General features: G+C 44.3%; 1 protein-coding gene across 7 annotated transcripts in view; it reads right to left on the bottom strand.

Moving 5' to 3' along the window:
* IL34 (interleukin 34) overlaps window positions 1-26,220 on the bottom strand; it is a 70,370-nt gene that overhangs the window by 16,857 nt on the left and 27,293 nt on the right. The window contains exon 3 of one of the 7 annotated variants that reach the window (XM_028162839.2): window positions 24,938-25,118. The exons of 4 other annotated variants lie outside the window; for them this stretch is intronic. The gene's annotated coding sequence lies outside the window, so the exon portion shown is untranslated. Of the gene's footprint in view, window positions 1-16,343; window positions 16,427-23,180; window positions 24,709-24,937; window positions 25,119-26,220 lie in introns of those variants that run through there. 2 more of the 7 variants (XM_028162840.2, XM_057534895.1) reach the window with 2 other exon arrangements.

The raw sequence follows: 26,220 nt of genomic DNA, 5'->3' as shown, positions 1-26,220 counted from the left end.
AATTAGGGCTGGATGAGGTCCTGAAGGTGGGGCCCTCATGACAGGATTAGTGCCCTTATAAGAAGAGACACCAGAGAGCTTGTTCTCTCTCTCTCTCTCTCTCTCTCTCCATGATCCCACAAAAAGGAGGTCACGTGAGCATACATCCAGAAGGTGGCTGTCTGCAACCCAAGGGGAGAGCACTCACCAGAAACCAACCATGCTGGTACCCTCATCTTGGACTTCAGCCCCCAGAACTGTGAGAAAATAAATTTCTGTTGTTTAAGCCACCCAGTCTATGGTATATATTCAAGACCCATTTATTCTCTAGTTCTGCCCACATGGAGACACCCTCCTTGAAAAGGCATTGAATCCTTCCATTCACTTTAACACCTTGGGCTGAAAACACATGTTTCAAGGTTTCAACTATGAGATCCACATTCTTAAAGCACTAATTCTTAAATCTCATCTAGATTTCTCCCCTTGGATGGGGGGAGATGACCCAAACACAGCAAAGAACAGCTCAGGACTGTGGGCTCTGCTCGCCCAGAAGAGCTCATAGCTCCCCTGATCACCCGGCTGGAGCCAGGATTAGGGCGCTGAGACGAGGGGTGCCTGGTGGGTTACCGCCACCGCAGACGGGACACGCTGCCTTCGGGCGCCTTTCTGCCACCACCGCCCCCAACTCCTGTCCTCTTCACTAGGCTGGCTGTCACCTCTAGTTTCCCTGGAGTTTGGGGACTCCAAACGGTCTCTGCTCACACTTCTGCATCATGCCTGCTGCCTCAGCACTACTGATCCACACCAAGGGGGAACAGCACACAGAACTGCTTTTCAGCACACCAACGTTCCACACAAAAGTTACTTTATAAGCCTGCAGGTTCTTTTTCATCAGAGGACATTCCCAAGGCCATGACTTCCTCCGGCTGCCCACTGCCCTTGCCAGCAGACTGGACATGTGTGGCCACAGTGCTGAGTCGGGCACACCACCCTTGCTCCACTACTGCACACTCTCCTGGAGCACTGAGGACGGTGCCCTGGGCTCATCAGCAGGATCTGTCCTGAATCCAGTCCTAGAGTGACAAGAGCCACACCTGCAGGTCTATGCCACTGACTAGCCGCACAGGACTGAGCTGGGCCCACGGACCTTGGTCTGGATTGTGTTGGGTGGTCATTCTTGCCTAGGTTCACAGGCCAACAGCCGCTGTCCTTCCTTTCCTGCTCATCACTGCACCAGCAGCTCACTCCTACTTGCTGCCGTCACACGTCTGGCAACCTCGTGTTCCCGGGCCAGCCAAGAACTGAGACCCCCGCAGGCCCCTAGTTCCCAGCAGGCAAACGCCCCATTAAATTATTGCTGCCTAGCCGTGTTCTCGAGGCTTCAGAGCCGGGAGAGTGCGGAGAGCACAGCAAGCCACGACGCCCCAGCCCCGGACCAGGCTCCACGGAGGCGCCAGAACCTCGCCGCACCCCACCCCCCAACACAGGCGACCTCTGCGCCCGCCTGTCCCGCGGACCCAGGCGCACCTCCGGCCACCGGGACCCAGGACGGCGGCGCGGGGCTCGGCCGGCGGCGGGCGCTGGGGTGGGCGGGGACCCGGGCTCCAGCCCGGAGGCCGCGCGGACCCGCCAGGCCCACCTCCGTCCCCGCCGCCCGGAAAGCTATGGTATATTATTATGGCAACCTGAGCAGGCTAAGACATAGCATCTATCAGCACTTCATTCCTTTTTTTAAAAAATAAGGGTGAAACATTTTATTCTCAATTTTCTTTCTTTTTTTAAATAAATTTAAACAGTAAAACAAAAATTCACAAGCTGTCTCCCTGTTCACTCTCTGCCTCCCTCCCCTACCTGTAGTCTTTAGTCTGGCTCCCTTTCCTTCACCCCACTCACACTGGCACAGGGTATCCAACTAAGAAAACAAAACCGCTCTAAGTACATGGAGACATGATGAAGGGAGGAGGTGACCTGCGTCCACATTCCAGGTTAAACTGCACAAGTCTGCATTTTCTGGGTTCTAAATAGTTTCCTTTCATTTGTCAAATTGAAAAAAAAAAAAAAATCCCTGGACCAGATGCTTCAAAACTCCCAGGACTGCCAAAGAATGCCTTGAACTCTCAAACTCCTAATTTATCCCTCCCCCACCCCCTTTCCCCTTTGGTAACTGTAAGTTTGTTTCCTATGTCTGTCTGTTTCTGTTTTGTAAATAAGTTCATTTGTATCATATTTTAGATTCCACATATAAGTGATATATGGTATTTGTCTTTCTCTTCCTGACTTACTTCACTTAGTATGATAATCTCTAGGTCCTTCCATGATGCTGCAAATGGCATTATTTCATTCTTTTTTATGGCTGAGTAGTATTCCATTACACACACACGTCACATGGCTACTGTATATTTATATATAGAAAGAGTATATCTACATATAATAGCTGTATATAGATATCTATATATAATAAGCGTCATTGTAATCTTTCTTGACATAGTATGCACCTTCTTGCTCCTTGAAAGACTGTTTCCTTCTTCATTTCTTTGTGGTTGAGCAGCTCTGGCTCAGTTGCTGCCATTACCACATCACACTCTGCAGCGGCCACCATCTTACCACCGGGACCAGTACTTCATTCCTTTTATTGTAATATAATATTCTAATGTATGGATATACCACATTTTCTTTATCCATTCATCAATTGATGGACATTTGGGTTGTTTTCATTTTTTGGCTATTATGAGTTATATTGCTATGAAGATTTGTGTACAAGTTTTTGTGTTGGTGTAAGTTTTCAGTTCTCTTTGGGTATATTCCTAGGAATGTGGTTGCTGGGTCATATGGCTACTCTACGTTTAACTTTTTGAGGAACTGCCAGTCTGCTTTCCAAGGCAGCTACACCATTTTATATTCCCATCAGCAATGTACGAGGGTTTTGATTTCTCTACATACTCACCAACACTTGTTATTATCTATCTTTTTCATTACAGCCATCCTAGTGGGTATGAAGTGGTATCTCATTGTGGTATTGATTTGCATTTTCCTGATGACTAATGATGTTGAGCATCTTTTCACCTGCTTATAGGCCATTTGTATATCTTCTTTGGAGAAATGTTTATTCAAATCCTTTGCCTATTTTTTTAAACTGGTTTATCTTTTTATTTTTGAGTTACAAGAGTTCTTTATGTATTCTGGGTACTAGACTCTTATCAGATGTATGATTTGTAAATATTTTCTCCTGGTCTGTGAGTTGTCTTTTCACTTTCCTGATAGTGTTCCCGATGCACAAAACTTTTTAAGTTTGATGAAGTCCAATTTATTTTTTATTTCTTTTCCTATTTTTTGGTTACTTATGCTTTTTGGTGTCATATCTAAGAAACTAGTGTCTAATCCAAGGGCACAAAGATATACATGTGTTTTATTCTAAGAATTTTATAGTTTTAGCTCTTGTATTTAGGTCTTTGATCCATTTGGAGTTAATTTTTATATATGGTGTGAGTCAAGAGCCCAACTTCATTCTTTTGCATGTGGCTATCCAGTTGTCCCAGCACTAGTTTTGTTTTTTTGGTTTTATTAAAATAAATTTACTTATTTATTTATTTTTGGCTGCATTGGGTCTTCGTTGCTGCACGCAGGCTTTCTCTAGTTGTGGCGAGCAGGGGTTACTCTTTGTTGCGGTGCACAGGCTTCTCATTGTGGTGGCTTCTCTTGTTGCGGAGCACAGGCTCTAGGCGTGCAGGCTTTAGCAGTTGTGGCTCGAGGGCTCTAGAGTGCAGGCTCAGCGGTTGTGGCACATGGGCTTAGTTGCTCTGTGGCACATGGGAATCTTCCCGGACCAGGGCTCGAACCCGTGTCCCCTGCGTTGGCAGGCAGATTCTTAAGCACTGAGCCACCAGGTAAGTCCTCAGCACTAGTTTTTAAAAAGATTATTCTTTCCCCCAATGAATGGCCTTGGCATCTTTACTGAAAATCAGTTGACCACAAATGCATAAATAGATATGGATTTATTTCTAGACTCTCAATTCTATTCCATTGATCTATATGTATGTATGTATGTATGTATTTATTTATTTATTTACTTTGGCCTCGCCACACAGCTTGCCGGATCTTAGTTCCCCAACCAGGGATTGAACCTGGGCCCTGGCAGTGAAAGCGCTAAGTCCTAACCACTGGACCGCCAGGGAAGTCCCTATATGTATATCTTTATGCCAATACCACACTGTCTTGACTTCTGTAGCTTTCTGTAAGTTTTGAACTCTTAAGACATTTTAATCTATAATAATTTATTTTTCCCTTTTTGTTTTTGTTGAAGAAACTGGGTCACTTGTCCTGTAGACATCCCACATTCTGGATTTGGATAATTGTACCCCTGGAATGTCATTTAACATATTTATCTCTGTATTTATAATATTTAGATCAGGAAGCTTCACTGGGCTCAGGTATAATTTCCATAGGAGGTGCTGCATTACATCAGGAGGCACAGAAGTTCTGTTTGTCCCACTTTAATGAGCTAATGTCATGTTCTTGCTCCATGATCCATCCATTATAAAGTTCTCCATCAACATTTTACCATTCATCAGGTATTCATGATTATAGCCTTGATCCAGTAATTTCCTTAGGTGGTGACTTTCTTATTCTATCTTCTCTTCTATATTTATTACTGTGATTCTTTTATAAAGTAGAACTTTCCTTCCTCATCTATTTTCTAATCTTAAAATTTGGTCTGGGTAGAAAAAGCAGGATAAAAGCTTGATTCTTTCCCCTTATTTACCAGCTTTCAGAATGAGTTGTTCCCTAACATCTTCCAAAGGTAATTAATGATGATTTTTCAGTATCACTTTGAATTCATTAATTTTTTAATTTTTAGATTTCAATCCATTGAAGTTACTTTAAAGTCAGGTTCACTGAGGTATAATCGATGTACACTAAAGTTCAGCCTCTTTGATGAGTTTCCACAACTATATACACCAACACATTATTCAAGATGTAGAACATTACTATCACCCCAGAAAGGTCCCCTGTATCCTTTAGCGGTCAATCCTCTTCCCCACCCCACACCTCTGGCAATCACTTCATTTCTGTTCCTGGGGTTTTATTTTTTCCAGAATATTATATAAATGGTATCATATAATATGTTGCTATTTCTGTCCTGTCTTCTTTCACTTAGCAAATGTGTTGGGGATCCTTCCATGTTGCTAAAGTCTGTCAGTGGTCTCTTCCTTTTACTTTAAAAAAAATATTTATTTATTTATTTGGCTGCACCGGGTCTTAGTTGCAGCGTCTGGGATCTTTAGTTGCGGCATGTGGGATCTATCTAGTTTCCTGACCAGGGATCGAACCTGGGCTCCCTGCATTGGGAGCAGGGAGTCTTAACCGCTGGACCACCAGGGAAATCCGCTCTTCCTTTTATTACTGAGTAGTTTTCCATTGTACCAGGTTTTTGCAAATATGAATAAAGCTGTCACATACATTTGCATACAGGTCTTTTTGTGGACATACGTTATTTTTCTTAGGTAAATACCTAAGAATGAGTGGCTGGGTGATAGTTGGAGATTTAAACAGTAAGAAATTGCCAGCCTATTTTCCAAAGTGGTTGTTTGTTATTCTTTTTAACATTTGAATTATTTCATCATTTGGCTAGTGGGAGCTCCTTCCAGTGTGTTCCTGTCCTATTGACAGACTCCAGTAGTCTTCAATAGCTTCCTTGATTTCAGCCATGACTGGGGGTTCCAAGCTCATCTTGTACATTTTCTGCCTCAGACTAGATAGAAATCAGCTACTTTTCCAAGGAATTCTTTTAGTGGGAACTGGTACTTAGAAACCACAGCCTGAATACTACAGACGCTCATTACTATTGGGTTTTCAGTGTTTATGTGAATAGACCTAGGAAATTCGGGGTTTTTTAAATTAATTAATTCATTAATTAATTTTCGGCTGCATTGGGTCTTTGTGGCTGTGCGCGGGCTTTCTGTACTCGCGGTGAGCAGGAACTACTCTTCGGTGCGGTGCGGGGTCTTCTCATTGCGGTGGCTTCTCTTGTTGTGGAGCATGGGCCCTAGGCGCACAGGCTTCAGTAGTTGTGGCGCGCGGGCTCTAGAGCGCAGGCTCAGTAGTTGTGGCACATGGGCTTAGTTGCTCCACGGCATGTGGAATCTTCCCGGACCAGGGCTCGAACCCGTGTCCCCTGCATCGGCAGGTGGATTCTTAACCACCTCACCAGCAGGGAAGTCCCAGAATTATAAGGTTTTTAAACTTCTTTAGATTGTTATTTGCATCTCTTTTGTGCTGAAAATCTTGTTTCTTAATGACACTTAAGATAATTATTTTCTTTATCCTTTCATATATATAGAAGTTTCAAAATATTTCAATAGTAACACTGATAACAATAAAACAAGTCTGTGCAGTTTAAGATTTCTTTGTGGTTCTTTCATCTTAGGTCATATTCCCAATGGGAATGTATAGTCAAAAGATCATGTATTTCCGGGACTTCCCTAGTGGCCCAGTGGTTAAGACTCTGTGCTCCCAATGCAGGGGACCCAGGTTCTATCCCTCGTCAGGGAACTAGATCCCACATGCCGCAACTAAAGAGCCCACATGCCACAACTAAAGCTCCTGCATGCTGCAACTAAAGAGCCTGCATGCCGCAATGAAGATCCCACAAAGCCAAATAAATAAAATAAATATTAAAAAAACCCAAAAGATCATATATTTCCATTTGTTTCTTATTTTTAGAGATTTGTTTTAAATTCTGTGTTTTAATTATATAAAACACAACATTCCAAAGTAAAAACTATAAAAGCCATGTTCAGAAAGGTCTTTCTCCCCCCCTTATTTCCCCCTCCCTGATAAATATTTTTACTAGTTTTTGGTTTATTCTTACATTGTTTACATTTTAAAATACAAGTATATTTTTCATATTTCCTCTTTTTGCCTACAAAAGGTGGCATTTTACACATATTCTTTTGCACCTTGCTTTTTAAAAACTATTTTAAAATAAAACATAGAGGTAACAGAAAACAAATGTATAGTTTAATGAATTATTATAAGATAAACAAACTTTATATCTACCGTGAAATCAAGGAATGGGACCCAGTCAGCCACCCTAAAAGGTCCTCCATGAGCCCCATCTCAACTACAGCTCGCCAAAAAAGTAACCAGCATCCTAATTATTACAGCAATCACCTTGCTGGCTTTCTTTCTGGTTTTATCAACCAAGTGTGCCTCCCTAGACAGTATAGTTTAGTTTTCAGCCTTGCCCATTTTTAAAATTTCATATCTTTTAAGCCTCTTTTTTTTTTTAATTATTATTATTATTTTATTTATTTATTTATTTTGGCTGTGTTGGGTCTTCGTTTCTGTGCGAGGGCTTTCTCCAGTTGCGGCAAGTGGGGGCCACTCTTCATCGCGGTGCGCGGGCCTCTCACCATCGCGGCCTCTCCCGCTGCGGAGCACAGGCTCCAGAGGCGCAGGCTCAGTAGTTGTGGCACACGGGCCCTGTTGCTCCGCGGCATGTGGGATCTTCCCAGACCAGGGCTCGAACCCGTGTCCCCTGCATTGGCAGGCAGATTCTCAACCACTGCACCACCAGGGAAGCCCATAAGCCTCTTTTAATCTACAATCTACAGGATTTCTCCTCCATCCCATTCTTTTACAATTCATCTGTTAAAGAACCCAGGATATGTGTACCAGAGAGTGCTCCCAGTCTGCACACTCATCTGCATAACGTGTTGTGCAATTCAACACGTTCCTCTGTTCTCTGCTTTTGCACATTGGGGGTTGGATCAGACTCAAGCTTAAATCCTTTGTCACGACTACACGTGGTGCTGGGTTCTCCCAACAGGAGGTAATGTCTGGTTTTCACTCTTTTCTGATGTTGATAGCTACCAATGCTTAATGCCTAGACCCATTAATTCATCAAGGGTGCCAAGTGTGATATTCTCACTCACATGGCTATCTGATCAAGCCTTTTCCCATGAGGCAAGCAGAGTCAGTAGCAGGTCAGCAGCTTTGCCAAGATATCTGATATGAATGACATAGTGTACTTTCCTCCCACGTCTGACCTCTCTATGAAATCAGAAAGTCTCCAGGCCTGTGTGATTTGTTTTCAAATGCCTGCTTCTCAGAAGAAGATTGGCTGGCATCCAGACATGCACTGCCTTTACCCTTGTAATCCAAAGCTACCTGAATGATTTTATCAACTAAGACTCACTCCTGGATCCACAGACCAAATGCCTGTAGCAGGGAGTACACGTCTGACAGGTGCTGCATGTATGTGATCAGTGTTAGCACGTCTGGGAGGCTTGGCACCTACACCAGATCCCTAGGGCATCTACCAAGCTGGAGTATTGACTTAGATGAAGCAAAACATAAAAACCTGGACTTCCCTGGTGGCGCAGTGGTTAAGAATCCACCTGCCACACCATTGTAAAGCAATTATACTCCAATAAAGATGTCTAAAAAAAAAAAAGAATCCTCCTGCCAATGCAGGGGACACGGGTTCGATCCTTGGTCGGGGAAGATCCCACATGGAGCAACTAAGCCCGTGCGCTGCAACTATTGAGCCTGCGCTCTAAAGCCCACGAGCCACAACTAGAGCCCGTGTGCCTAGAACCCATGCTTCACAACAAGAGGAACCACCGCAATGAGAAGCTCGCACACCAAAACGAAGAGTAGCCCCCGTTTACCGCAACTAGAGAAAGCCTGCACGCAGCAATGAAGACCCAACACAGCCAAAAAATTAATTAATTAATTAATTTTAAAAAAGAAAACATAAAAGCCTGCCCAGTGCTGCAGACGACAGAAGTACTGAAACAGGAAGATGCATTACTCAACGTTTCCTTAGAACCAGGTGTCTAACACAGAGCTATTTGGGCCATATCTACATGTTTGAGGTATATTTCTCCATAGTCACTCACCTTTTTACTGAAATTTATTTGTAAAGAAAACTTCATAACACTTACTTTGAGAGGAAAACAATTCTAACTTGCCAAAATGAGAAGGTAACATCAAGGAGAGCAAAATAATGTAAATTTGAGTGAGAAAGCATTGCCTGCTGAACTAGGGATCTGTTCTCTTTTTGGAAAAGGGAGACTAGCAAGGGTTAGAGAGGTGTTTGAAATATATTAGCACCAGACTGAGTCTTTCTCCTAGAGCAGTCATTCTCAGCTGGGAGGTGGATTTTGTCCCCCAGGTGACATTTGGCAATGCCTAGAAATATCTTTGGTTGTCAGAACTGGGGGTGGCGGCGCTACTGGCATCTAGTGGGTGGAGGTCAGGATGCTGTAAACATTCTACCCTGCACAGGGCAGCCGCCCCACAGCAAAGAATTGTTTGTTTCTCAGCTGAGGCTGAGAAACGATGTCCTAGAGAAGTAAGAAGGATTGAAAAAGATCTGAAAAGAAATTTCCTCACTCTGGGATTCAATGTTATTTAATGCAGGATCCAAGTACCATGTTACACCATCCAACATTACCTAATGGCACATAATCCACACTTAGAAAACGCTGTTTAAATGATGAGATGTCTTGGAATGAAAGCACCAGTGCTAAAAGAACAATGTTATCAGAAAGCTCATCTCAGAGAAGTCCACAGACCCAGCGGCAGTACTAGTTCATGCTGTGCTGCATGCTGTTCTTACAGTCAACATTTATTAAGCACCTACTATGTGCAGCCACTGTGCTGGGAACTGGTAAGGTGTGATTCCAGTAAGAGGTATACAGGCCAGTGGGGGAGGCAAGGAGGTAAATAAATGAGTAGAAAACAGTACCATGGGAAAGTGTGTGCAGCTAAAGGGAAGATGAGAAAATACCCACTGGGGATGGTGGCAGGGGGTTGCCAGGGAAGGTGATGATTCCAGTTCTTAGCACTCCCAAGGAGCTCCCTCTAGTTAGAAGCAGAGCTAATTCAAAAGCAATGCATGGCTTCTGGCTTCTGGCTTCTGGCAGAGCGCATGAATCCAAACACTTCTAACACTAATTGTAGTATGGATTAAGATGTGTAAATATACTCTAAAATAATTTTAAAGAAAAAAGAAGCAGTACGCTTGGAATATCCATTGCATTGCTGTTTACACTTGAAGAAAGAAAACTGGAAACAACTTAAATGCCAAACCACAGGAAAGCAGTTACCATAATCTGAGAACTAATTGCTGTTTATTGAGTCCTGACCGTGTGCCAATGGGTATATATCCAGTGTAGCACAATGATTATACCTTTTTCTCCTTGTAGCGACTGCGAGAATTAATCCTCCCATTCCCGGGGAAAAGTCAGACTCAGAGAAGACATGGAAAGGGAGTCTTTTCAACCAATGCTGCAGAAACTACTGGAAATCCTTACTTAAAAAAAAAGAATTAAGCATAACCCTTACCTCACACCATGCATAAAAATAACTTGAAATGGATCATAGACATAACTGCAAAACCTAAAACTATAAAAATTCTAGGAGAAAATATTTGTGGCTTTGAGTTGGGCAAAATTTTCTTATATTTGACACCAAGAGCACAAACCATAAAAAAAAAAAAAAATGGTGTTGGGGGGAGAAACAATAGGAATAAGTTAGAATAATGTTGTTATCAGAGTATTTGTTTTTATAGTTATCATCTATCTTTGGCAAGTGATATGGATCTCCCATTTATGGTAGTGATATAATGTTTCCTTTTTAAATAAATGTGACTAGGTTTCCAAAATGTGAATGACCCTAAGGAAAAAATGTGCAGGTAAGATATGTACAGACTCTGAAGCTAGAACCCTTGAGTTCAAATTCTGGCTCCACCTTGCCTTGGGAGAGATCAGCATTCTCTTCTCGCCTCAGGTTCCTCATCTGTAAAATGGCCTTGATACAAAATTCTGACCTCAAAGCGTTCTGGGACTATTTACCGAGTTTCTATATATGGAAAACTTAGAACATGGGATGGTATGCGGTAGCTCAGTATTTACTATTATTATTATTCACTATTATAAATAGCAGTAAAGACGGGTTTTGGAAAACTTAAGCTTTCTCTTTTTTATTTTTTCAAAGCACAGGCTTTTATTATGTGGTAATTTTTCAGTTTTAACTTTAAAGGCAACTTATCCACCCCCACTCCCCAAATATATTCCAAGACCAGTGAACTTCTCTCTTTTATTTTTGAATGATTTCCTTTATTGCTGTTGCTTTTGTACCATCAATAGAGATCTGTGAACAAAATACTTGACTGTGAAAGAAAGAAACAAACACAGTGTGGAACTAGTCACGTGGGACCCCTGAACACTCTGAACAGCTCCTGCTTCAAGAAAGTTGCTGATGTCCTTCTGAAGGACTCCAACCTCTGATCTCCAACCTCTGACCTTCAACTTCTGACCTCCAACAAGCAAGGAGACTCAAGAGTAGAAGAACAGAGTGTGGAGAGTCCATACTTCTGCTCTTCTCAGAAAAAAGGGACAGTGGACAAAGGGACTCCAGCAGACCTTTTTGCCTGAAAGCTTCCTTGGAGCAACACGATAAAAAAGAAAACGAAACAAAACAAAAAGGAGAGAAGCAGAAGTCAGTAGCTGGAGGGCCTTTAGCTCGACAGCTCTGTGGATGGAAACCTCTGCAGAGAGTTACCCTCTCTATGCATCAAAGAAAATAACTACTACCAAGAAAGTAACCAAGTTCATGAGGATACGAAGCAACTGGAACTCTTACACATCGCCCTTGGGAGCATACAATCATTTTGGAAGACTGTTTGGCAATTCTAATAAAGTGAAATATATACCTGCCCTATGAATAAGCAATCCTACTCCTAGTATTAACCTAGAAAACTCAAGATCTATGTCCACAAAAAGAACAAACAAGAATGTGCATTGCTACTATATTCATGCTATGAATAATATGCAGTTCCAAAAGCTGAAAACAATCCAAATGTTCATCAATAGAAGAATGGATATTCAAACTGTGGTATAATCACACAGTGGAAGACTACTCAGCAAGAAAAAGGAACAAACTGGTGATCCATGCAACAACATGGATGAATCTCAAAAACATTTTGAGCAAAAGAGGCCAGACATGAAAGAGCACATGCTACATAATTCCATTTACTCGAATGCAAGGACAGGAAAAAAACTAATCTACAGTAACAGAAATCAAACAGTGATTGTCTAGGGTGGGTGGTAGTGGTAGGAACTGACTAGAAAGAGGCATGAGCAAATCCATAGTTATGGAAATATCCTGGTTCTTGACTGGGGTGGTGGTCACCTGGGTATACACAATTGTCAAAAGCCATCTGTACTGGGATGAATAGTGTCCCCCCAAAATTCATGTCCACTGGAATCTTAGAATGTGACCTTATTTGGAAATAGGGGCTTTGCAGATTTAATTCGTTAAATTAGAGTGAGGTCATACCAGATTACAGAAGGCCCTAATCCAATGATTGGCGTCCTTATAAGAAGAGAAAATAGAGACACACAGGGAGAATACAACGTGACGATCAAGACAGAGATCAGAATGACATGTCCACAAGCCAAGGAATTGTGAGCAACCACCAGAAGCCAGGAAGAGGCAATGAAAGGTCAAAGAAATCATGGCCTTGTTGACACCTTTATTTTGGATTTCTAGCCTCCAGGCCTGTGAGAGAACACACTTCTGTTCTTTTAAGCCACCAAATTTGTGGTACTTTGTTACGGTAGCCCTAGGAAACGAACAAACCATCAAACAGAATGTTTAAGGTCTGTGCCTTTTATTTTAAGTAATTATACTACAATTTTTTAAGTTGCAAATAGCTCATTGGAAACAGCAAGCTGGTGATGAGGCTTCCTTTGGCTTCTGCTTCACCAAATTAGACAGAATACCTGAAGGAGAGCCAGGCAATGCTGTTCAGAATCCACATTTAGCGGGAGAACCGGGGCACTGCCCAGGGAGCCCCTCCCTCCCAATGGCTCTCCCTTCACACTCAACCACCCTCCGCATCTGTTCCCTCTGCCCACAGCAAAATGCCTCTTTTACCCTCTCAGACACAAATACTATGGGGACTACAGGCAGCACTACCCAAGAAAGCCACCCTGCAGATGCCCCATTCAAAAATGAGCCAACCCACTTCCAAGGGAGGTCCAAGCCTTAGAATTAAAGGCTGCAGAAAAGCCTGATTAGGGGCCAAGAGCCTTAACCCAGCTCTTCAGTAACTCACAAATTTATTATCTGAAATATCAACCTTAAGGAATCTTCCATTCCTTTGCTTTCTGCAGCCCAGGCACTTACAAAAGGGGAATTTTTATTTCATTATTTGGCTTCATCTTAGAAGCCCATGACCCTGAGAACTTGCCAGTCACTTGTCTAAACACACCGGCAGATATCTGCATGAGGATTGGCATCAGCAAAGGTCAGGAAGGTCACTGAATGCAAAGACCACCTGGCCCAATCCGCACTGGATGCTCTGATCTCCATTCCGGATCCCCCACATTTATGGCCAAGGAACTTGCCAGGCATGAACTCACCGAATCCTCACAACAAGGCTAGAGGTAGGACCATTATTATCTTTAATTTTCGATGAGGGCACTGAGGACCAGAGAGGTGATATAACTTGTCTGAGGTCACACAGCAGTACACAGAGGAGGGATTTGAGCCCAGACAAATTGGCCTGGAAGTCTTAACCACTGGCTGCACTGCCAAGTGGATGCCTCTTCTTTGGATTGGGCACTGGATTCCCCAGTGACTGAGAACCCGAAGGTTTGTTAAATATCCAGACTCCTTCAACTTTTTTCCCTTCTTGAGAAACAATAGAGCAGTGAGTCCCAAAGTCTACTGGGACATCCTCCAAAGCATTATATAAACAAAAACTGAGTGTAACAGTATTAAGGTTGTTTAATTTTGTTTTTTGGGTTTTGGAATGTTTTGTTTTGTTTTGAGATGAAAGTTAACCAAACAACAACAGAGCTAAACTGAAAAAAAGGCTAAGATCAGAAACATGCATTTTTTCCCAACTGGATGGAAAACCCCAGTTGTCGGGGTTTTTTTGTTGTTTTTTTTGCTGCACCACATGGCTTGTGGGATCCTAGTTTCCTGGCCAGGGATTGAACCCGGACCCACAGCAGTGAAAGCACAGAGTCCTAACCACTGGACCACCAGGGGATTCCCAAAACCCCAGTTTCTGTTGTCCATTACACCAGGAAGGAGTGTGGAGCTGGGTTTGCTAAAAAAGAATCAAACCAATGGTTCCTTACTTTAGGAAAGGACACTTCAGTCCATATGTACTGACTCTGTACATGTCCCTAGACCCTCTCCAGAGGAGTCCACAGTAGCTGTTGGCTCAGTCAAAGAACCGTCTCCAGTAGGGTGGCACAGCGCATTAAAAAACCAAAGGGAGGGAATTCCCTGGCGGTCCAGTGGTTAGGACTTGGTATTTTCACTTCGGTGGCCCGGGTTCAATCCCTAGTCAGGGAAGTAATAACCTGCAAGCCACGTGGAGTGGCCAAAAAAGAAATAAAGAAAAGACCAAGGGGAATTTACTCCAGGAGTACAGGGATGGTTCAATATTAAGAAACTTCTTTTTTTTTATTTGGCTGTACTGCACGGCTCACAGGATCTTAGTTCCCTGACCAGGGACTGAACCCAGGCCACGGCCATGAAAGCCTAGAATCTTAACCACTAGTCCACCAGGGAACTCCCAGAAACTTCTTAATATAGTATAACATAATGATAGATCCCAGGAAATCCATAAATGTTGAATAAGCATTTGACAAAATTTGACAAAAAACACACTTTCCTGATAAGAAATCCCGAAGTAGGAATCAATGTATAATTCCTTAATAAGATAAAATAAATAAATCTCAGTCAAAAGCCAGCATTTTGCTTAACTAGAAAACACCAAACACCAGACGCATTCCCACTAAAGTCAGATATAACACACATGTGCACACTATCACTGTACAGGAGGTACTAGCCAGTTCAATTAGATAAGTTAAAGTAATGAGAGATAAAATAATCGGATGAAGGAATATAATGTACAGCACGGTGACTATAGTTAACAATACTGCATTGTATATTTGAAAGTTACTAAAGGAGCAAATCTTAAAAGTTCTCATTATAAGAAAAAAATTATAACTACTTGTGGTGACAAATGTTAACCAAACTTATTGTGGTAATCATTTCACACATATACATACATGGAATCATTATTTTGTACACCAAAACTAATACAATGTTATATGTCAATTATATCTCAATTAAAAAAACAAAAAGTAAAGAATTGCATAGGAGGAATTGGAATTGGAAACATATTTCTATTTATAGATGAAATGATTATAAGCTTAGAACAGCTAAAAGAATCAATTAAGAAACTACTACAGGGGCTTCCCTGATGGCGCAGTGGTTGAGAGTCTGCCTGCCGGTGCGGGAGATGCGGGTTCGAACCCTGGTCTGGGAGGATCCCACATGCCGTGGAGCAACTGGGCCCGTGAGCCACAACTACTGAGCCTGCGCGTCTGGAGCCTGTGCTCCGCAACAAGAGAGGCCGCGACAGTGAGAGGCCTGCGCACCGTGATGAAGAGTGGCCCCCGCTTGCCACAACTGGAGAAAGCCCTCGCACAGAAACGAAGACCCAACACAGCCAAAAATAAAAATAAAATAAAAATTAAAAAAAAAAAAGAAACTACTACAAACAATAGCCAGTTAGAAAAGACTCCATAAAAAACATAAAATATCTAGGAATAAACCTATCAAAAAATGTGCAAGATCCATACCAAAACACTGCAAACAGTACTAAAGGACACAGAAGATTTAAACAAATGGAAAGACATACCATGTTCCTGGACAGGAACATCCAACATCATCAATATGTCCATTCTCTGAAGTTAATGTATAAATTTGAAGCAATCCCAATACATTTCATGAAAGAATATTTAAATAGCCAACAAATACATATTTTAAAGTGCTTAACCTCATTAGTCATTACAGAAGTGAAAATTAAAACCACAATTAATTACCACTACACACACACCAGAGTAAGTAAAATCCAAATGACCAACAAAACCAATTGTTGCAGGAACTAGGAATAACTGGAATTCTCAGATACCACTGGAAGGAGGGTAAATGGTTACATATCTATTTGGAACACAGTTTGGCAGTATTTTCTGAAGTTGAACATATGCATATCCCATGTACAAGTTCTCTCGTAAGTAAATATCCAACAGAAATGTATATATAGGGGCACCAAAAGCCATGTGTTACAATGTTCTTGGCAGCATTATTCATGATAGCCAAAAACTGGGAACAACTTAATTGTCCATCAGCAGGAGGACAGACTTAAAAAACCTCACAAATATAATGTTGAGCAAAAGAAGCCAAATACAAAAGAATCCATTTATATAAAGTTTTTAAAAAAATCAAAACTAATCTATGACATAAGAAATGAGGATGATAATTACCTTTTGGAAGAGGGCGATGTAGTAATAACTGCTTGGGGACCGGAGTGGGGCTTCTCCATGCTGGTACTGCTCCAGTTCCAGATCTGGGTAATAGTTCACTTTACTATATGATGATTCATCAAGCCGTATACTTACAATTTGTTCCCTTTCCTGTATGTGTGTTATACTTCAGTTTTTATTAAAGCAATTCCAGTAAAAACACCAACACGTGTGTGTGTAATTATATACCAGATTTCAAAGTTCAAACAGAAAAATAAGCAAGAGTAGCCTGAAAGAGATCTAAAAATAAGGGGCAGCCCTTCAATACACCAAAAGATATTTTTAAATATTGTAAACCGTAGCAAGCAAAACCGTGAACATGAATGAATATGAATAGACAGAGAAACCAATGGAAAAGAGTAGCAAGTTCTGAAACAGACCCACATATGTATGAGAAAAAAAGCTTATGACAAACAGCTTACGATAAAAGTAGCTTTTCAATTCAGCAGAGAAAAGATAGCCATCTGGAAAAAAAAAAAGTTGGATCTATACCTTACAGCATACCTCAGGATAAATTCCAAATGGATCAAAATTTGGATGTAAAATAACAGAAGAAAATAAATAACATGTTATCTTGAAGTGGGGCAGACCTTTGTACCTATGATTCAACATTCAGAAGCCATAAAGGAAATGACTGATAAATTTGACTGCAAAAAATAAAAACACATGCAAACAAAACCAACCAACCATCAACAAAACAAAAGAGAAACAACTAAGTTAGACATGACTTTTATCAAAGGCAAAATGGCAACCTTCCCTAGTAGAGAATCAGTTCCTAGAAATAAAGAAAAAGGCAACCATACAATTTTTTTTTTAAGATTTTTTTTTGATGTGGACCATTTCCAAAGTCTTTATTGAATTTGTTACAATATTGCCTCTGTTTTATGTTTTGGTTCTTTGGCCTCCAGGCATGTGGGATCTTAGCTCCCGGACCAGGGATAGAACCCGCACCCCCTGCATTGGAAGGCGAAGTCTTAACCACTGGACTGCCAGGGAAGTCCCTACAATCCAATTTTTAAAATAAGCAGAATACTAATAGTAAGAGAGTCATAGAAAAAGAGATAGAAATGGCCCGTAAACACATATTCTAAGTTTAAAACTTTCATTACAAATTTAAATGAAGACTCAATTGAGGAGGACTTCCCTTGTGGCGCAGTGGTTAAGAATCCACCTGCCAATGCAGGGGACACGGGTTCAATCCCTGGTCCGGGAAGATCCCACATGCCGCGGAGCAACTAAGCTCACGCACCACAACTACTGAAGCCCACGCGCCTAGAGCCCATGCTCCACAACGAGAGAAGCCACCGCAATGAGAAGCCCGCGCACTGCATCAAAGAGTAGCCCCCGCTCTTCACAACAAGAGAAAGCCCGCGTGCAGCAACGAAGACCCAACACAGCCAAAAATAAAATAAATAGATAAATATTAAAAAAAAAAGACTCAATTGAGTCACTGTTTTTCACCTATCAGATTGGTAAAAATCCAATGATGTGACAATTTAATGAGCTGACAAAGAGGTGAGAAAACAGTAACTTCTCAACCAAAGCTGGTGGAGGTGCAAATTGGTACTAACTTAAGGAGGGCAAGTTGGCAATATCTCTTGAAATTACAAATGCAGATACCTAGCAATCTCATTTCTGGGAATTTATCCTGCACATATAATAAGCACTGGCAAAATGCCACCTATACAAGCAATGTCTGTGATAACAGAATGGAAACAACTGCTATCACACAATAGAACTGCGTAATATATTCAGTGAAACAAGCAAGGCACAGAACAGCACCGTGTATTCTAGTTTGTAACTTGTGTCGGCAGAGGTGACAAAGCATTAAATATATGTGATATATGCTATTATATATAGTTAATATATGTTATATAGAACACATATATATATACATATTTGTATATGCTTGTATTTGTATAAAGAGATGCTGTATTAGAATAATTCACACTAAAGTGTGAGGGAGTGGCAGCTCAGAACCTCTTAGAGATGGTGCATCCGTAAAAGAAGATGCTTGTTAACCAAAATAAATGTGTAATTTGATGGACTTTTTGTCAGGATGATAAAGTGAATTGGAAAAATGCATATATTGCAAGTTCAGAGATTTTGGGGGTCATGAGGGTAGCCATATATCAGGAGATTCCACAGCTTTGCCAAGGATCAGCTTTAATTAGGTTAAATCCAATAAACTAAAAACAGTTACCTGGGGGGGACTTCCCTGGTGGTCCAGTGGGTAAGACTGTGCGCTCCCTATGCAGGGGGCCTGGGTTCGATCCCTGGTCGGGGACCTAGATCCTGTATGTGTGCCGCAACTAAGAAGGCTGCATGCTACAACAAAAGATCCCTCGTGGTGCAATGAAGATCCCATGTGGCGCGATGAAGATCCTGTGTGCCGCAACTAAGACCCGGCGCAGCCAAAATAAATAAATTAAATTAATTAATTAAAAAAAACAAAAACAGTTACCTGAGGGAGGAAGGTACGGGGTGGTTATGGAACAAGAGTGAAAGAAAAACTTTGACTATAGTCCTTTATTATATGATGTTTAAACCATGTGAACATATTATCTAATCACAACAAGAGACTGTAAAAGAAGAGCTGCAGTTCATGAGCTCCTAAGCCTTGATCAAGACCCACAAAATCTATCCCAGCTCATGTTCCAAGAGCCTCTGTCATTTATCAACAGGTAATCTTAAATATTTACGAGGAGTTTTATTACCCTCTAACAGCTGACTTTGCCAGAAACATCTTATGTCAATAATGCTATACAAGACATTGTGAGATAGAAAGATCTTGGGCAACTCACTTAACCTCCCTTAAACTTCAGTTTTCTCTTTGGCAAAGCAAGATAAAGACAAAAGAACATCCCAGAATTGCTGTGGAGTGCAATGTGAGCGTTTCCAGAACCGCAAAGCAGCACTGAACAAGTTCTGTATACAACAGCTGCTCTACAGCCAACCTTCTGCTAGAATAAATGTTACTTGACTGAGGGTGCTTCTCAAAGGTCAGCGTGCTTAAGAATCACCTGGAGAGGCTGTTAAAACACAGGCTTTTAGGGCCGACCCTCAGAGATGTGATTCAGTAGGTCTGGAGCTCAGGAACTTACATTTCTAACAAGCTTGGGTGATACTGATGCAGCTGGTTTAAGGACTACATTTGAGTGGTCTTGTCCAGAGCAGGGCTCCTCAAACTGTGATATGTATACAAATGGCTTGGGAATCTTGTTAAAATACAGGTTCATAAGGTCTGGGGTGGGACACAGGACTCTGAATTTCTAACAAGCTCCCAGGTGTTGTAGATGCTCCTGGTCTGCAGACTACACTTTGAGGACCAAGGTTCTGGAATATCCAGCTCCATTTGTTTAGATGAGGAAGCTGTGCCAGGGAAAAATTAAATTACTTGCCCAAGGCCACTTGGACAGTAAGGTGAAACACTGTCCAGGTGAAACCCCGTCCAGGGAGGCGGCCACTCCTCAGGAGTGCCTTCCCTGCCGTGCCCAGACCTATATCACAAACCTGCCTGAGCCAGCAAGTGATGCCAGCCCTTTAGAAAATGGTGTGGAAATTTACTAAATCATACACAGTCCTCTGTGCTTCTGAGAGATCAGTCACTTACCGGGGAGCTTAGCTCAAATCACCAGTCTGTTCTTTACAAAAATGCACTTTTGGCCAAATTATTTCTTTAGCTGAGTCACTTTCCCCTCCAGTGACTCGCACCTTTGACAGGCACAGCTGTTAAAACGTGAGGAAGACACCAGCACTTCTCAACGTATCTGATTGTGGGGAGAAGAGGGTGAGGAGAAGCAGAAATGGAAGTGGGGAAGCTGATCCTTGGGAAAGCTGAGGAATTTCCTGATATATGGCTCCCTCACGCCCTCAAAACCCTACAGAATTGCACTGTATGCATTCTTCCAACTCACTTTACCACCCTGACAAAAAGTCCATCGAATTACAGATTTATTGGGGTTAACAAGCATCTTCTTTTCAGGATGCATTGTCTCTGAGCTGCCAATCTTTCACACTTTAGTGTGAACTACTCTAATACAGGAGGAAGGGGGTGGAATTCTGAACATAAAGTCTCTGGAGCAATTCATGCAGAGGGGGTCTTACCTGAGATGAAGCTTCATCTGGGAGCACAGCTGCTAGTAAACCACAGCTGCGACATTGGCTCTGCACCACATTCACCAGCAGGCCTCACCCCATACCCCTGATGCCTTCTGGCTGTTGAGTAGTTCCTGGGCCTGGCCCTGCCACTAACCTGTTGCATGATTGAGTAAATCACACAGTTTTAGGGACTTTCAGAGCTGGAAGTTTCTAAACCTAGAACCTCAGTTTCTAATCCAAAAAACACATGGTCTCTAATGGCCTGTCTAAGCTTGGTTTCCCCACAAGCAGAGCCTGAGACGGGGTTCGCTTTTATATGAGTTATTGAGGGAGAGCTCGCCGGAGAAAACTTTCAGGTGAAGGAGTGAGGGGAGAGGATAGGGAAGGGCAGGTCTTGGGGGTGCTAAAGCATTTTTAAATAACACCAGAGGACTTCCCTGGTGGCGCAGTGGTTAAGAATCCGCCTGCCAATGCAGGGGACACAGGTTCGAGCCCTGGTCGTGGAAGATCTCACATGCCGCGGAACAACTAAGCCTGTGTGCCACAACTAGTGAGCCTGCGCTCTAGAGCCCGCAAGCCACAACTACTGAAAGCCCACGCGCCACAACTATTGAAGCCCGCATGCCTAGAGCCCATGTTCCGCAACAAGAGAAGCCACCACAATGAGAAGCCTGTGCACCACAACGAAGAGTAGCCCCCGCTCACCGCAGCTAGAGAAGGCCTGCGCACAGCAACGAAGCCCCAACGCAACCAAAAATAAATAAATAAATTTATTACAAATAAATAACTAAATAAATAACACCAGAGTCCTCCCACCCTAGGGCAAGGCGGCTGGGTTTTCATACCCCTGACTAGTCAGTGGCCTCCCCTGCCCCAGGGGGTGTGACCCCACCAAGTAACTCTGGCAAGGTGGCTTAGAGAATGACATGGGGTCTGCTGTTCGTGACAGCCCGGAAATAGGTACAACAGTGGCTAAAGGGGATCTGGTGGGCACCAATACTTCCTTCCAGTTCTGAGAGTCCCTCAAATATGTTTCCAAACAAGAGGCCCCCCAAATCACAAAAGACAGAAGGTGAGAAAAGAATACAAGCATAGGGGCTTCCCTGATGGCGCAGTGGTTGAGAATCTGCCCGCCAATGCAGGGCACACGGGTTCGAGCCCTGGTCTGGGAAGATCCCACATGCCACGGAGCAACTGGGCCCGTGAGCCACAATTACTGAGCCTGCGCGTCTGGAGCCTGTGCTCCGCAACAAGAGAGGCCGCGATGGTGAGAGGCCTGTGCACTGCGATGAAGAGTGGCCCCCACTTGCCACAACTAGAGAAAGCCCTCGCACAGAAACGAAGACCCAACACAGCCATAAATAAATAAATTAATTTTTTAAAAAAAGAGTCTCTTATTCTACCTTTAAAAAAAAAAAAAAAGAATACAAGCATATTTTGCATTTTCAGAAGCATCCTGGAATCTGCACTTAGAATAAGTCCTCACTGTTCCCCCTGACTTCCCCACACACTGCAAGGTGACCCCTCCCCCACCTCCACCCACTGTCCAAGCAGACACTGACCTCCAGCTACACATCAAACCGACTCCTCCTTAAGGACTATGTCTGTTCTCTCTGCCCAGAACGTCCCACCCAAGATTTCTGCCCAGCTGCTTCCTTGTCAACTCAAACATCACCTGCATAGAGCGGCTTCTCTGACCTGCCCAGGTCATTCCCTGTCACACTCCCTGGGGCACTTCTGCATTTATCTTGGCTGTGTTTACTTGTATGTTATCTTGTAAGAATGGCCTCCAGAGCCTTGTTCTGACCTCATCACTGTGTCCCCAGAGCCTATGCACACAGAAGACAATAACATCTGATGAACAATATCTGAGTGAATGAGTAGGACATTTGGGCCGGATGCTGAAATGCCAATAGAGAAGGAGAACTAGGTCAGCTAAACACTCAGCCCAAGAAGCTGGAGGAAAAACCCCGCCCAAGGCCAGGATGGGGAAGGACAGAATACACCAAGAGCTTCCTTGGCTACTTGACTCCCTTCTCCTCTCTCAGCTCCCTCTCTCAACTACCCTTCAACGTAGGACCAGAGTTAGCATCAACCCTGGGGAGATCCTTCACCTTTTAGAAAGGCACAAACCCCTCAAAACGACCAAGGGCATCTGGATTCCAGTTCTAGCTCTAGCTTTGAGCCTCCCCTTCCCCGCTGGTACCTGGGTGGGGCGCAAGGATCATGCCAGCCTGGCAGGGTTGCTGAGAGCACCGGCCCGTGGCACAGCGGCGCCGCAAACGCACATCACTGCACACTTAAACCAGGGCAGGGTGCATTCCTGCCCCTGGCTGCTTCTGTGGCTCCTCCAGCTCTAGAAGAGTCTCCACCGCAGCCGCACCGGCTCTGGGCACCTGAGATGCCCCACATGTTACCCAGCATCTCCCACATGCCAGGCACTGTGCCAGGCGCTCGCTCATCTGTCCGGTGACACCGAATTATCATCGGTACCCACACCTCTTGGTACCATTATCTCCATTTTACAAGTGAGGAGACTAAGGCTGAGAGATTCAGCCACCGGCGGAAAGACACGGCTAGCAAGTGGGGGGCATCGGCTTCGAACATAGTCCATCGGCCACTTTTATCTGGTTTATTTAAGTGGTTTGGCACCATGGGTTCACTGAAGAGAGCAGTCCTGGAAGGAAGGATCATTACCTTCATTGCACAGAGAAGGGAACTGCCGGCGCGCGTGTGGCCTGGTGGGCAGTCTCCGCTGCACTCAGGAACCCTTCGTGAGGCGCGCAGACTGGCCGCAGCTTGCGGCCTCCTGGGTCAGTGCGTGTGCTCTGGCTGCCCAGCCACCACCAGCTCCGTTTCGCAGATGCAGAGAACGAGGCTCCAGGAGATGCAAGGGCTGAGCGTTGAGACCCTGCAAGAGAGCCTGAGAGCAGGGACCGCCTCACCCCGCAAGCACACAGGCTGCGGCGAGCTGCCGCTGGGTCCCAGGTTGGCCCCTGGCTCAGCTGGAGCGGCTCATCTGAGGCGGCAGACGCAGGCAGCTGTGTCTGGCGGTACGTGCTGTCCCCGCCCTTGCCCTCTGTCCCCTCCCTCCTTCTTCCTGGATGACTAGGCAACAAACCCAGTTTCCTTGGAGGACAGTGCCCGGGATGCTCTGGAGGGACCTGGATGCCCACGTCCTATTCTAATTTCACATGCAGTACCAAGAATGAAGGGTTAGTTTCACATTTGAAAATCGAGCATTGTGAATTCCCCATGTTAGCAAACTAAAAAAGAAAAACCTATGATCACCTCAGCAGATGTAGTAGATTTTGTCCCTTTGACAAAATCCAACATCCACTGTCAAGGAAACTCTCAGCAAATTATGAATAGAAGGGAATTTCCTCAACCTGAAAAAGCGCATCTATGAGAAACTTACATGGTGAACGACTGAATGTTCTCCCCCTAAAATTAGGAACAAGATGAGCTAATAAACGAGCTCAGCAAGGTTGCAGGACACAAGATCAACATATAAAAATCTACTGAATTTCTCGGGCTTCCCTGGTGGCACCGTGGTTAAGAATCCGCCTACCAATGCAGGGGACGCGGGTTCGAGGCCTGGTCCGGGAAGATCCCACATGCCGCGGAGCAAATAACCCGGTGCACCACAACGACTGAGTCTGCGCTCTAGAGCCCGCACGTCACAACTACTGAGTCTGCGCTCTAGAGCCCACGAGCCACAGCTACGGAAGCCCGGAAGCCCGCGCACCTAGAGCCCATGTTCCGCAACAGGAGAAGCCACCGCAATGGAAGCCGGCGCACTGCAAGGATCAGTAACCCCAGCTCCCCGCAACTAGAGAAAGCCCACGTGCAGCAACGAAGACCCAACGTAGCCATAAATAAATAAATAAATGTTCTTTAAGAAAAAAAAGTTCTGGAAATAGGGATAATGGTTACACAACATTGTAAATGTGCTTAACATCACTTAATTGTACACTTAAAAATGTTTAAAATGGTATGTTATGTATATTTTACCACAGTAAAAAAAAAGAGGAGGGTTCTCTGCTTTTCTCAGCCTAAGGGTTGTCTGGAACAGCCCTCCTCCCATAGGACCAACAGCCTTCCCCTCTCACAGGACAAGACTCTCATGATCCTTTGCTCCATGGAGCCAGGATCACCAGGGGGTCAGGCTCTCACCCCTGCAGCCCACCCCTTCCGCCACCCAATGACTGACCGGCCTCAATCCCTTTGCTCCTGCTGTTCCCTGAGCAGAATGCCCTCCCCCCCTTCCCCAGCCAGCCTAATTCTCCCTCCTCCCCACCTCCCCTCCCCCACACCCACACCCTCCCAGACTCTCTCACATGCTGCCCCTGACCCACATAAGGTGGCCAGTCCCCTGATTGCTCCAGCTGCGCCCTCTCCAAGGGGACTGTCCCTCTTCCCCCCATGCCCCCTCCCCACCCTCTTCCTTTGACCTGATCACAGTGTCCTGAGCGTCTATTCACTGTCCCAGCTCTGGCTGGGAGGTCCTCAGAGTCTCGGACTTCTCCTAATTCTGCCTCCTGACTTTTCAATTCTGGTTTAGGGACAGCATAGCCGATCAACTGCCAGGACTCGGGCTGCGCCAGTCCCTTCTTTACCAATTCAGGAATGTCCCTAGTGGAGAACAATGGAGAAAATAGAAATCTCGGTGAACAGAGCAGCTTTGTTTCTCATTTTTTGGCTCACAGAGGATGGACTGTGGGGACTTGGGCAGGCTCAGCACGGTGCCGAGAAGCCTGGCTTTGGCTTCTCCTTACTGATTTGGGACCTAGTAGAGCAAATCGGCTCGTTTCTCTAGGCCTCACTTTACCCACCTGAAAAATGGAGCTTGAGAAACTCCTTTTCGAGCTGAGTTGAGAGGGAGGAGTGGTGGAGGGGAAATGGGGATGTTTGCAGAGGTCCCCACCGTGGGGAGCGTCTTGGTCACACAAGGCCCAACTTCCCGCAAATGTTTGGCCTCACACTTGTTGAGGTTGGGTTCAAGCCCTGCTCTAACAAGGCTGCTGGCAGGGACACAGGCCCTGGCACACGGGCTCTGTTCTGGCTCATCATCAAACTTGCTCTATTACACCTTCCAAGAGCAATGGGGCCTGTGTTTTATAACAGCTACTGCAATTGTAATTAAACATGCATTAGTAGTTTCGCATCCATCCCCCCCCATCCCCACCAGAACATAAGCCCCACTGAATTCCTAGCTTAGTGCCTATCATGAGGCGAATTCAATCACCGTGTTAACTAATTAATGCAGGGAGGCCCGCAGTGGGGGCCTGGTCTGTCTTTTCTAACATGCATATATTGCAGCTAAAGGGGAATCAGACGCAGCCCCCTGTCCCCAAGCCACTTGGAATGGGGAGGTCTGGGGCCAGGGGAGAGTCGCCAGCCTCCCCTCTCATCACACACCCAGTCTGACCCAGGACCCTCCCTGGTTCCACCTCGACCCCTACTCTTGCCCATGCCACCTGTATGAGAACGTGAAACTTGTTAAATGAGTCAGAGTTAAAGTCTGTTCTACATGCGCTTGTGACCCGAGCCTCTCCCGTGTGCCAGGGGTTGGCACACAAAGACAAAAAGCTACAAGCCTAGCCTGGAGCAGCTGACACTGATGGGGAGGCCTGGTCACAGAGCAGGTGGGTGAGAGAGAGGGAGGCACAGAGAGGACGGGAGGCTGGGAAGGGGCGGGCCTTCAAAACCTTTCTAACACATGATGAGAAGCCAC

The sequence above is a fragment of the Balaenoptera acutorostrata genome, chromosome 19 (genome assembly GCF_949987535.1).
Source record: "Balaenoptera acutorostrata chromosome 19, mBalAcu1.1, whole genome shotgun sequence".
Lineage (NCBI taxonomy): Eukaryota > Metazoa > Chordata > Mammalia > Artiodactyla > Balaenopteridae > Balaenoptera > Balaenoptera acutorostrata.
The sequence above is the reverse complement of the archived record's forward strand: the minus strand, read 5'-3'. Positions and strand labels throughout refer to the sequence as shown.